Source organism: Mauremys reevesii, linkage group 2 (assembly GCF_016161935.1).
Source record: "Mauremys reevesii isolate NIE-2019 linkage group 2, ASM1616193v1, whole genome shotgun sequence".
In the NCBI taxonomy this organism is placed as follows: domain Eukaryota; kingdom Metazoa; phylum Chordata; order Testudines; family Geoemydidae; genus Mauremys; species Mauremys reevesii.
The window spans coordinates 163,415,743-163,428,231 of NC_052624.1; the positions used below are offsets into that span (position 1 = coordinate 163,415,743).

General features: G+C 38.2%; 1 long non-coding RNA gene across 4 annotated transcripts in view; it reads left to right on the forward strand.

The window, feature by feature from the left end:
* LOC120398819 overlaps positions 1-12,489 on the forward strand; it is a 92,177-nt gene that overhangs the window by 12,835 nt on the left and 66,853 nt on the right. For 2 of the 4 annotated variants that reach the window (XR_005594728.1, XR_005594725.1), the window contains exons 4-5: positions 9,277-9,387; positions 9,544-10,439. This is a non-coding gene — a long non-coding RNA (uncharacterized LOC120398819). Of the gene's footprint in view, positions 1-9,276; positions 9,388-9,543; positions 10,440-12,489 lie in introns of those variants that run through there. The other 2 variants (XR_005594726.1, XR_005594727.1) reach the window with 1 other exon arrangement.

Genomic DNA, 12,489 nt, shown 5'->3' on the forward strand with positions numbered 1-12,489 from the left:
GCTGCCATGAGCAATTCTATGGCATCATTCATTGTGGTGAGCACTATGCCTGATAGTAAGCATTTGCAGGTTTGGGCTCCTGGGAGGTTTAGGGCTTGCTTCCACCACAGTGCTCCATGTTGAGTAGTACATTACTTCCATGAAAAGTAGAAAAAGTATCTTTAGAAAACCTTTGAATGAGGGGAGGATGGGAGCCTGGCACACTGAGAATGGAAGGACTTTCCATATATATATGCACCATGGAAACAAACACACGGGAAGATGGAAGGAAATAGGACAGCAAGACTGGCATCACTGTAATGTATTCCTTTTCTCCTGCTTCTCTACAACAGAGATGAGATCTGAGACCTAAACTAGGGCAGATCTGTGCAGGACCTGTTGCAGCCCCCACTTCTCTTTAGGAGAGACTGCCAATAGATACATTTAACCCTGAACTGAATTTCCCCCTCCTTTTCCCACCCAATGCCATCTGCAAATTGGAATTCAGGGAGTTACCATATGCTCTCCTCAATTTCTGCCTACAATCTGGACAGCAGAACAGCACCCATTTCCATGGATTTGGGATCTATACACCCGTGTGTGCAGGCTTTATTCCACTGTGGATATAACAAGTGTCATTTATAAAATAACAATCCAGGATTGTCACTCTGAAGCCTAGAATGTCTGTAAAAGTGTAGAAATGATGGAAACAGCTACAAGCATGGCTGAGAGCTTTTTTTTTTTTTTTTTTTTTAGCAGATCACCAGATTCAACCATCACTGGGTTTTGCAGTCTGTTACCATCCAATTTTTATTATCCAACATTTTGACATAAATTACTCTGATACCATTTACAGCGATGGTAAGGCATATATCTATACCAGGGATCAGCAACCTTTGGCATGAGGCCTGTCACAGAAATCTGCTGGTGGGCCGGGAGGGTTCGTTTACCTGCAATGTCTGCCGGTTTGGTCGATCACAGCTCCCACTGGCCATGGTTCACCGTTCCAGGCCAATGGGGGCTGCGGGAAGTGGTGGCCAGCACATCCCTCGGCCCATGCTGCTTCATTCAGCCCCCATTGGCCTGAAACAGTGAACTGCAGCCTGTGGGAGCTGCGATCGACTGAACCCGCGGACACCACAGGTAAACAAACTGTCCCAGCCTGCCAGCGGATTTCCCTAATGGGCCGTGTGCCAAAGGTTGCTGATCCCTGATCTATACCGTGTTAACCATCCTAGACCATTCTGTTATCAGAAGTAACTCAACCAATCACCGTGCTTACTCTACAGCTAATTTCCATGCAACATTTTAATTGGCTGTATGAGGGAGACTTCACAGATGGTAGATTATTTGGCCCAACAGCCATAACCTATGCAACAGTCTGGCCTTTCAGCTACTAGTTATGTATGTATAGAAGTATCAAAGTACAACCACTGGCTTGCCACTAAAGGTCAAATTTTGCCTTCATTTATATTTGTGCAACCCCACTGAAAGTAGAATTGTGGTTGTGCTGGTATTGCTGAGGACAGGATTTGGTTCTAAATCATTATTGGAAGAGGGAAAAAATAGATTAAAATGTACTGACTTTAAAAAAAAACAGTATTTAGTAAGAATCTTCTAAATTGGTATTTCATATACATTTCTATAATCTTAGTCTTCTGTGAAACCCCTCCTTTGATAAACAACCCCAGAACAATACCTTCTCATCATTAGCACAAAATGTATTTAATTGAGTAAATAATAATGATTCTAATTAGAGCTACAGAGAGCTTTGACTTCATGCATGTTTAATTCCAAATGTAAGGGTTTAAAAATGCTAATTAGAGAGATTACTGAATACCAATACAGCAATATTTTAATTAATCTTGGTTAATCCAAGAGCAATGTATTCAGATCAGTTCAACCTAAAAGAATAAAAACTTTAAAAAAAAAAATCTTTTCTGAGCCACAAAATGAGTTGGCAAGCAAGCCAGTTTCATTTCAAACTTCATTAGATAATTATTATACTGTGCTAGACTACTTGAACTGCTATGTTTTACAGGAATTTTGTTTGGAACCACATTTGTTTTTTTTTTTCTGATTTGTGTTTAAATGTAAACACATCACCATTCTTTTTAAATATTACTAAAGAATATTAGGAAATTAAAATGTCTAGACTTTCCCTCTCTCCCACTCAAATACTTTGTGTATAAACGAAATCGCTTTATAAAGACTAGTCCCTTCCATGCTAAAATCCCTATTGAGCCTTTCTTACATATTGCTTGCTCAGACAAAATTCTCATTGAGGCATTCAGCCTATAGCCCCTACCATGAAAACAGCATTAGCCCAGGAGAAAAGGATGCTAAAAATCTCTCTCGTGGTCAAGTTATCAGAAAATATGAATTAACCTCTTTAGAAATACATAATATAAAAAAAACACTGTGGACATGGCTGTTTATCACTGTTACAAAACTACATTGTTCACTAGCACAATAAATTCCCCTGAATTCCATGGGTGTACTATGGCTGCTGCTTTTCCTCCTTCCTTTGATGTCAATGCAATCTTTGCTTTTGCCTTCAGAGGGGGAAGAAACAATCCCCAAGTGCACATAATCGTATGTGGTCAGTTTGCATTAGACTGTAAGGAATATATTATGTCAATCCTGTAAAACATACCAGTTCAAGTAGTCTAACACAGTATTATAATTATCTAATAAAGCTTGAAATGAACCTGGCTTACTTGCCAAATCATTTTGTGGCTTAGAAGAGATTTTTTTTTTTAAGTTTTTATTCTTTTAGGTTGATCTGATCTAAATAAAACTGTCTACTGTAGCAAAAAGACTACACAATTCTGTTTGCTTTTGGCCTTCTTAGTAAATTTACACTTAATCTAAGTTTTGGCCCATATCCACACTAACATTGTTCTAAATCAGTTGCAATACCCTCTTGGTACTGATCGCTCAATCTAGTTCCCAGAGCAGTGTTTTCTGTGAAAACTCAGAAGATGACGAGTGCACTCTTGAACAGCAGTGGTAGTATTAGTTGAGTTATTTTAGTTGGTCAGAATCTGGGCTGGCACTAAATTGATCTAGACTACACAAGTTAAACTTGAGGCACTTGTTAAACTTGCAGAAAGGTAATCTTTCTAACTTGTGGTTAGTCAATTTGTGTAAGCTTTTGAGGGAATTAGGAATGTTCTTCAAAAGTTCTTGGGGTTGTAACTTAAGACTGGGTTTGTGGTGCTGCCTGTTTCGAACTCCAGGTTCTGGAATTCACTGGAAAATAACGCTTTGTTAGAATAAGAAGTTTAGGGGTCAAGGTAACCAATGCGATATTAAACACAACTTAGCACTCAGCGTAGGCCTGGAGTGTCATGACTAACATTCTGGTAGCTGTTCAAGGTAATAGACAGAAGAGACCCAGTCTAGGCTGAGTGTTTAATATGTCAGTCACTGTAACTATCAAGGTCATCTCTCTTCAGTGGTGCCCAGGCTTTGGGAACTAGCTACAGATAGCATCACACCCCAAGGCTCTTTCACTTTCCATTCCCTTTTCCTCGCTAGTCCTATACATTCAAAATCCAGCTCATGAGGAACCAGAATTCCATAACAGTATGTTCTGCATCATTTATATTTTGCCTGTAGCACTTGTTTTCAGAATTCTGAATAACCTGGAAAAAAATCATACCCTGTGCGACAGCCAAACAGTATTGAAACAAAAATTGTTTTTCACTCCTGTGGTGTCACACTGAAGGGATTCAAGTATTATAACCACGTGCAGGCCAGCAGTGTACTGTCATTATCATAACATATATAGCTCCCTTAAAGCATTTGAGGTAGTTCACAAAGGTAGTGTGTGCCAAATAAAGCACAGAATCTGTTTACCATAATGACTAATTTTTAAATAAGAATACTTTTTAAAGAAAGTTCAAGGCAGATTAATTGGGAGAGTTAAAATGCACAATTTAAGCAGCATTTAAAACAGTGGGTAGTTGATTCTTATTCAAATTCACAGTAAAGCCTTTTCAACAGGAAAAAGAGCCTGGAATTTATACAGTGGAATATCCATAGGGAATACTGATTGTATGATTACCATAATAATTCAGTCTGTTACCATTGTTCCACACAAGCTCAGTAAAAAAATGCATCTTAATGCCATCTGAACTAAAGCATGTGAGGTAGCAGTTGTACTTCAAGTTTTTAGTGCTCAGAAGCTCATCTTACTGTATATATTTTATAGTGGTCACACTTGTGTGTATAAAAGGGGAATGCAAGTTGTTTTTACTAGCTTAAGTGTATTCAACATATATAGCTTACGTGTTTAAAAAAAAAACCAACAACCACAGAATGAATTATTGCAGTAATATGCTAGGTAATCACACAGTATAAAGGGTAGTGTGATATCTCAATAGTAATGGAATGATTGTCCTACATGGGTTTTAGCCATATTTTTTTGAAATAGGCTTTGCACAGTATGTCCTGGTCTCTAAGCTTTTAATGAACTCATGTGCAGATGAATCCCTTGCTAGGAATCTGCTTTCAGGCACAAATAATCTTTCAAGTGAAGACTAGGCCAGAGAGGTTAAGTGACTTGCTCAAAGACACATGGAGTTTCAGTTGTAGAGTTGGGTTGAGAGCCCATTTTTCCTGCCTTCCTATTTACCAGACCTTATTTACTGGTTATCCAGTCTCCTTCACAAACTTGCCTATCTCATTGTGTGAGGTCTCTGCCCCAGTTATTTTACACTAAAATTAGATGGTCACAAGTAAGGTTGGCTGTAAAACCACCATTCTGCTTCAGGAAAGATTTTGAGGTTTCAAAATCTGTCTTCATTCTGATACAGAATGAAAGACACCGTTTGAATTTGTTTGACATATCAGCTGCAGAATAGCCAATACTCTGGTGCATAGGGCACTCATCTGGGATGTGGAAAGACCCAGGTTCATGTCCATTGTCTGAATTAGGCAGAGTAGAAACTTGACCCTGGGTCTTTCCACATCCCAGATGAGTGCCCTATGCATTTTTTTCCATTTTTTTCATCTGAAAGTGCCAGACTTTTCTGTTTTCCACCCCCTCCCCCTTGTTTAGACTAAAAATTGCATCCTGGAGCTGAGAAATCTTCCTGGTGGAAGTATTGTTGAAACCAATACCTGTCTGTGAAAAGTCTGGCATTTTCAGATGAAAAAAATGTTTCAAAATGTTCCTGATTGTGACAAACACCTTCATTTGTTTTCTCTCCAGCAACCAGGTAGGTCTGTGAAAGTCAGTATTCCCTTTCCAGTAATGATGAAAGAGAGATTAGTTTAATTACAAGGGAAGATGTTTTTGGAATCAGGCCCTTAACACTGATAGACAAAGGTCCTGACTCACAGCCACCTTGTATGAACACTTTTACATGTGCAAAATGGGCATAAAAGGCTGCCAAATCAGAGTTGTATCCTGTTACACCTACTTGGCCCTCACATTGCACAGGTGTAGATGACTGACTAAGGCCTGGTCTACACTAAAGGGGGGGGTCAAACTAAGGTACGCAAGTTCAGCTACGCGAATAGCGTAGCTGAACTCGAACTACCTTAGTTCGAAGTACTCACACATCCAGACGCTGCGGGATCGAAGTCTGCGGCTCCACCGTCGACTCCGCCACCGCCGTTCGCGGTGGTGGAGTTCCGGAATTGACGGGAGCATGTTCGGAGTTCGATATATCGCGTCTAGATTAGACGCGATATATCGAACTCCGAGAAGTCAAATGCTAGCCGCCGACCCGGACGGTAAGTATAGACGTACCCTAAGATACACTGTGACAGTGAATTGGGCCTGATATCTCAACTCCATCTATCATATTTCTCATTAACCAGTATTTTTTTTACTAATATTGTCTCCTGAGTTCCAGTGATTAAGGTTGGCCTATTTAGCAATGAATCCTGCTTCCATCATTGCAGGTACATAATCACTTACTTTTTGCATGAAATTCCACTCAGCCCAATATCTGTGGGTGTTTTGCCCATATTAGCAATTAATTTTCCAAACCAGGATCCTTGCATCATCTTTGAGCATTCTGCAAGATCTTGTTGCTCTGGCAGTTACTTTTATAGAGTACAGACTGAGGGATGCTGAGGTGAAGTTCTGGTCTGTGAAGCAACTGCAAAAATGACTTTGCAGGGTTCCCATATATTATTTTTTGTCAGTGGCTTCTATATCATATCTCCCAATTTACAAATAAAAGGCTTTTTGTGATTGCCAACTTGACAATGCAGTCTGGGATCTGAAAGTCAAGCTGGGTTCCTTCTGGCTTGTGATGCTAACAAGAGTAAGAAGTAGATAAATGTTTTAGCCATTAAAGTCACAAGTACAGCTGTGAAAACCCAGAGATCAGTTTTCCTAAGGGAAAAGGAGACATTTTTCATGTTCTGCTCTGAAAAGGTATTATAAAGTGCAGTGTTAGACACCAGTGATTTGTTCTCAGCGTTTTCTTTCTTGTAGAATTCTCTTTTCCTTACCATTCTCAATCAAGTGCCCTGATCACATAAATAAATTCAACTCCACTGATGTTAATGAGGTGCACCAATTTAAAACAGTAGAGAATGTGGTTCAATATATTTGCTCTGTTTCCCGCAAGAATGGCACATTCCTTCAACTTGCTTTATGTAAGAATGCAAAAGATGACGTCCAAAGGGCTGATTTTATGGCAAGTATTGGCAGGAAGACAGCCTGCTATCAAACGTGCACTATCATAGCAAACTATTAAATAAATTCAATAGTACCTTATATGACCTCCATTAAATAGGGTTAGGCCTTTTTCATATACATATTTCTTGCATGCTATAAAATATCTAATTACAATTTTCATTGTCAATGCATTGATTGTTGTACAGCATCAGCAAGAGCTTCAAATTTTGTTTTACCTGAGGCTTGATGACATTGTGTAAACTAATATTGCCTGCTTCTTGGTTAGAAGCTTTTCTTTACTGTGGTATTAAATGAAAGATAAATATTAAACTAAAATAGTCTTTGTAGCATAACTACTTCCTCACACAGTGCAACTTAATTTTCCATAGCATCTTTCAGATACATTCTTTAGATAGGACTTTATTCTAAAATGGTTTTATTAATGTGAGTTGTCTAGTTAAAGCTAAAGGAACCACTTATATAAGTAGAGCTGCTGTATTAGGACCACAAATTGAGGTCAGTTTTGAAACGCTCTTTCTGTCTATTTTACTTAAAAACACAAAAAAGGAAGAAAATATCTCATTCCTGAAACCTTTACTCACATGAGCCAGCCTTTGCTTTCAGTAACAGTTTTATTAGGATTACTGAGTAAGGAGTTCCCTCGTGGGTAAAGATTACAATAACAGGCTTTCAGATGGGATTGCTGAGACAAAATGTTACAAAAAAAGATCAGATGGCATGAGCTGAAAAAGAAAAGTCTCTTGTGCAATTTGGATTTAGATTGTTTGAGGGGACATAGTTGAAAAGTCAGTTGAACTGAGGGCAGGGAGGAGGGGGTATAAGACCACAGTAAAGTACTCCATTGCTACATTAAACATAAATGCACATGGGACAGAAAAGTCTGATTCTCTAGAAATATTTCATCTTAATCTTTTGAACAGAAGGGAAAATCTCAAATGTTAAAAATTATGTTGTACAAAATTCAAGTTTGTGTCATTTTCAGTTTCATGAGTGTGAACTAGATTTCAGTAATAATGAAATAAACAGGGAACGTACTAGAATAAGCTAGCTTTAATTGTCTTGGAGCATATGATGTCAAAGCAAAGAGATCTGCCAATAGAACATGGACAACATTTGCTTGGTTTATGATAGGAATACCAATGCATTTGGAAGAATTACTGCTGTGTTTTCAGGACAATTTATTTCTGCTACTTATGACATTTTAGACAAGTATTTAACCTTCAGACTGCAAAATCTTCATAAAGCTTAACAAAGCTGCAATCTCTTTCTATTTGCATTTAGAAAGTGTTAATAAGAGCTGTGAAGCTATGGGAAATGCAACAAGCAAAAGCCCCCACATGCCATTCCTGTTTTTAAAAATAAAAAGCTCAGCAGACAAAGAATGCTTGACTTAACTTAACTTGCACTAGTACAGCCTCAGGAGGATCTCATTCTATTGCTGCATCAAATTAATGTTGAAGCGGGAATGGGAATAATTAAAACTGACTGCTCTCTTTTTGCCCGCCACCTGCAGAATCCCATCTCCATTGGATGTTTTGAATGATTAAATACATCTCTCAGAGCTGCAAGAATACCAGAATACATTCCTGGACAGAAAATTTAGCTTCAGGGAGCGAGGGACATACACTTAGCAGGCATTTTTGAAGCAAATATAGAACCAGATCCTTAGCTGGTGTAAGTCAGTTATATTGAAGTCAGTGGATCAGTGCTACAGATTTAAACCAGCTGAAGCTCTGGGTCATGGAATCGGAAAGTAGTAGATAAATTATTAATAATAAATTAGAAATGGATATTCAGGATGTGTAAACTGACATAGCTTCATTTAAGTCAATGATCAAGTGTCTGGACACTACATGCGGTGGCTGGTCTGCACTACTGCTTAGGTCGATGTAACTTGCATTGCTCAGGGATATGAAAAAGACACCTCCCCTGAGCAACATAAAGTACATTGACCTATGCACCGTCCACACTGGCACTATGTTGGCAGGAGACACTCTTCTGCCAACATAACTTCCGCCACTTGCAGAGGTGGAGTAATTAGGCTGATGGGAGAGTGCTCTCCCATCAGCACAATCCGTTTTCACCAGATGTGCTGCAGCTGCTGTAGACTTGTCCAGTAAATCAGAAAGTGCCAGAAGCAGCATAATGCCAATGACTTAGCGGCTGTAGAATTTGTTAAGATGTCAGGAAGAAATCACATGGTTAAACAACCACTTCTTCAGGCACCAGTGGCCAATAAACCTCTCTGCCCTCTAACAGTAAAAAACAAAATAATAATAAAAACACAGGTTCTCATTTGCAACTTAAAGTTTAGGGTTTTGTGTTGCTACTGTTGATATTCATGGGACATGTAACACTGTCTTTCCTTAAACTTACATGGCACACAGTTCATTGCTGTCACTGTCCAAAGCCACAGTGAGAGGTTATGATGCCCTTAGTTCAATTTAGTGAATTTCACTGTAACCACTGCCCATTATTTCCACTGAAAGCAATGGTATTTGGTGTTGCAAACTATATAAAATTTCATGCTCTGCACAAAATTCACTGGTTTCATTGTCATCTGTAGTGTCTATGTTTTGAATGAAAATGTAATGGTTCTATTTACAAAATGTCATTTCTTTTATTTTCAGTGTCTGGAAATATTTATTGTACTGTCTAACATTCCACCTGCTCCAAAAGTGTTTTGAAAGGAAAAGATCTTAAATCTGAAGAAACCTGCCCTTTATAATGATTGAGTGACGGTAGGTGATGACTGGCACTTTATCTATTTATATGTATTTTATATTTAAAATGTGTAAGTATATAAAAATGGCATATGTTTGCTTCCCTGTCTCCTCACGTCATCTTGGTTCCCGAATCTGAAAACTTATGTATGGACTTTAAATATGGAATGGTAGCCTCCGAGAGCAGATTGCAGCTCCCTGACTGATTAAAAATCTGTCCCAGCAAAAATTAGAATGTCAAGGGATCACTCTAACTTCAGCCATTGGCATAACTGACTGTTTGAAGTGGAAGATCCAGATCTAGTAGAACTCCACTATACCATTATGAAGAACACTGCTACATTTCCTCTCTTTATATGCTACACACGAGGGTAGCAGGCATACAAGTTGCAGACAGTCTTCTTCCACTTTTCCACCAGTGAAGAATTTGCCTACCAGCTATTTCTTGCCACTTTATAAGGCACAAAAGTGGCCTTAGTGGACCAGTGATTCTTGGTGTTAGTTTAAAAAATCATTCTGAGACTGAGGAATAATTGTGAGTTCTCCACAAAATTTCCAATATTATACTACGTGTTGCAATTTATTGCTGGTGGTCAGTTCTAATGTACTAATATTTTATATATGTATAAGAGAACATCTGCAGATGACTGTGTGGATTCAGGGGCCTCAACCATTAATGTTAATGGGGATTGTGTGGCTAACTCCATATGCATTGCAGAGAATAGTTATTCCTGTAAATGCATTCACTATCAACAGTACCACACTGTTTAATTTTCAAGACCTGAAACTGTAGGTGTATTTTCAAAGTATTGCCATAATTTTCTCTTACTTGACCTGTCTAGATTGTAAAAAATAACAGTTAAAGACAACTCAAGATCATTGAATAACAGGCTCAATTGGGATTATTTAATAAAAGATAATCAGTCAGAGATTACTATAGCATTACACAGAATATGGAAAGAATAGATACATAACCACGCTTTGATGTGATGAGGATTGATAATAGAGTTGCTATGTCTCTCTCCTTCACTGTATTTGGAGAGATGCGGCAAATTTCATTCCCCGGCTAAGTTACCGGACCAGTGTCGTCATATAGGATTTTCAAACAAAGAAAACCTCTTTTGCAAAATAAACATATTTTAATGTCTATTCATTCTCAGTTTACCTGATTTATGTGTGAAAGCATGATTATTTACACCTGGGAGGACTAACAAGATAGTATATTGCAATCGGTCTTTCTTCCCACATAATTATTCTTTCCTATCTGCTGTTACAATTATCTCTTATGAGTTTCCCAGGTTTATATACTTATATTTGGCACTTACAGAATCTTCTTTTGTTGATTCAAATTCAATATAGTCATAAAATGTGGACCGTATTAATTACTCTAAAATGAATAGATAATTCAAAATCACAACAAATTAATATATTCAGATTAAAATTTTTAACTATTAACATTTGGATGTGATCTGATGAATATATAAAGTGGATATACAAGGAACAGACTCTGCATGGGAGGGAGGGACAGCTCAGTGGCTTGAGCATTGGCTCCCTAAACCTAAGGTTGTGAGTTCAATCCTTGAGGGGGCCATTTAGGGATCTGGGACAAAAATCTGTCTGGGGATTAGTCCTGCTTTGAGCAGGGGGTTGGACTAGATGACCTCCTGAGGTCCCTTCCAACCCTGATATTCCATGATTCTACAAAATTCAAGCTCAAGATTTAACTCAAAGCTTTTGTAAACAAAAGGTTCTAAATTAAATTTTTTCAGCATTCCCTCTGGCTTTTTAATGGGGATTAGTACCTATGCATCCTTCACCCATTTACTATAGGGGATGTTCTGACTACCAGTGTGAATTAATATATTTCTTGGCTACAGAACAAGCAACATGCATGTACTTTAAAATTCTTGATCACTTATAAAGGGCTAATAGATGTTAACATAAGTAAAATGTGTTACTATAGAGCTGGTCAGAACTTTTCCAATGGAACAGGTTAGTCAGAAAATGCTAATTTGTCAAACCAAAAATGTTTAATGAAAATGAGTTAGGTTCAATTAATTTTCAGGTCTTCTGGACTCCTGAGACAGCTGGCTCACTCTGCTCCCTGACTCCCAAGGCATGGCTACTGGGAACCAGAGAGCCCAGGCAGCTACTGACTGAAATTGACATTCTTGTCAATATCACTGCTGGTATCTGAGTAGCAAGAACCTTAATTTCTGTCAGTAGATGCCAGGATCCTGGAGAGTTTATTTTGTTTCAGGAACACAATGGGTCAATGCTTCCAAAACTAACCCCGTTCTCCCCCCCACTCCGCACACACACCCTCCGAATTTCCAGTTCTCTAGAAACTTTTTTAAAAATAAAAAAAAATTTCAAAGCAGAAATTCTGAGATTTGGACAACTCTAGTTATAAGTGGATATAAGCACATCAGTAGAAGGTATTTATAAATGGTTTTAAGCAGCCTGTTACGTCATTTTATTAACCATTTTGTAAAACAGCAATTTACTCATGAATGGTTTATAAAGTATTTATAAAGTTGTTGGCATCCTTTCATCTGTGAAAGACAGTGGGAATTGCAGCCTATGATGTAGATGATTTGCAATGTCTCGTGACTGTAATGTATCTGTAATATAAAGTGACCAATTTATTCATGGCTACATTATCACAGATTTCTTTTTTAAAGTTGAAGTTAATGAAGTCTCAATCCAAGTATTTTAGAAAAAGAATTTGCCACTTGAACCTATTCAACTTTGAGACACAAATCCCAAGCCTATATAAATAAGTGTCTAGGTATATCCTGTATCTTCAGCACATAAGAAAAGCTTTTTGGTAACAAGTTTCAAACTCTGCATGAGGGTTATGTCTTCACTGACATCAGAGCTGCAATTGCAGCTTGGCTAGACATATCTGCACTAGCTTTAATCTACCTATTACTGGTGAAAATAGTCGTGAAACTGTGGTGACATAGGCTTCAACACAGGCTTTATAAGCACACCAGGCACATACTCACATTGCTAGCACACACTGAAGCCCATTCTGCCATAGCGTCACTGCTATTTTTAGCTGTGCTAGCTGGATAACAGATAGTTCAAGTAAGCCAACATGTGCTGCAATCACCT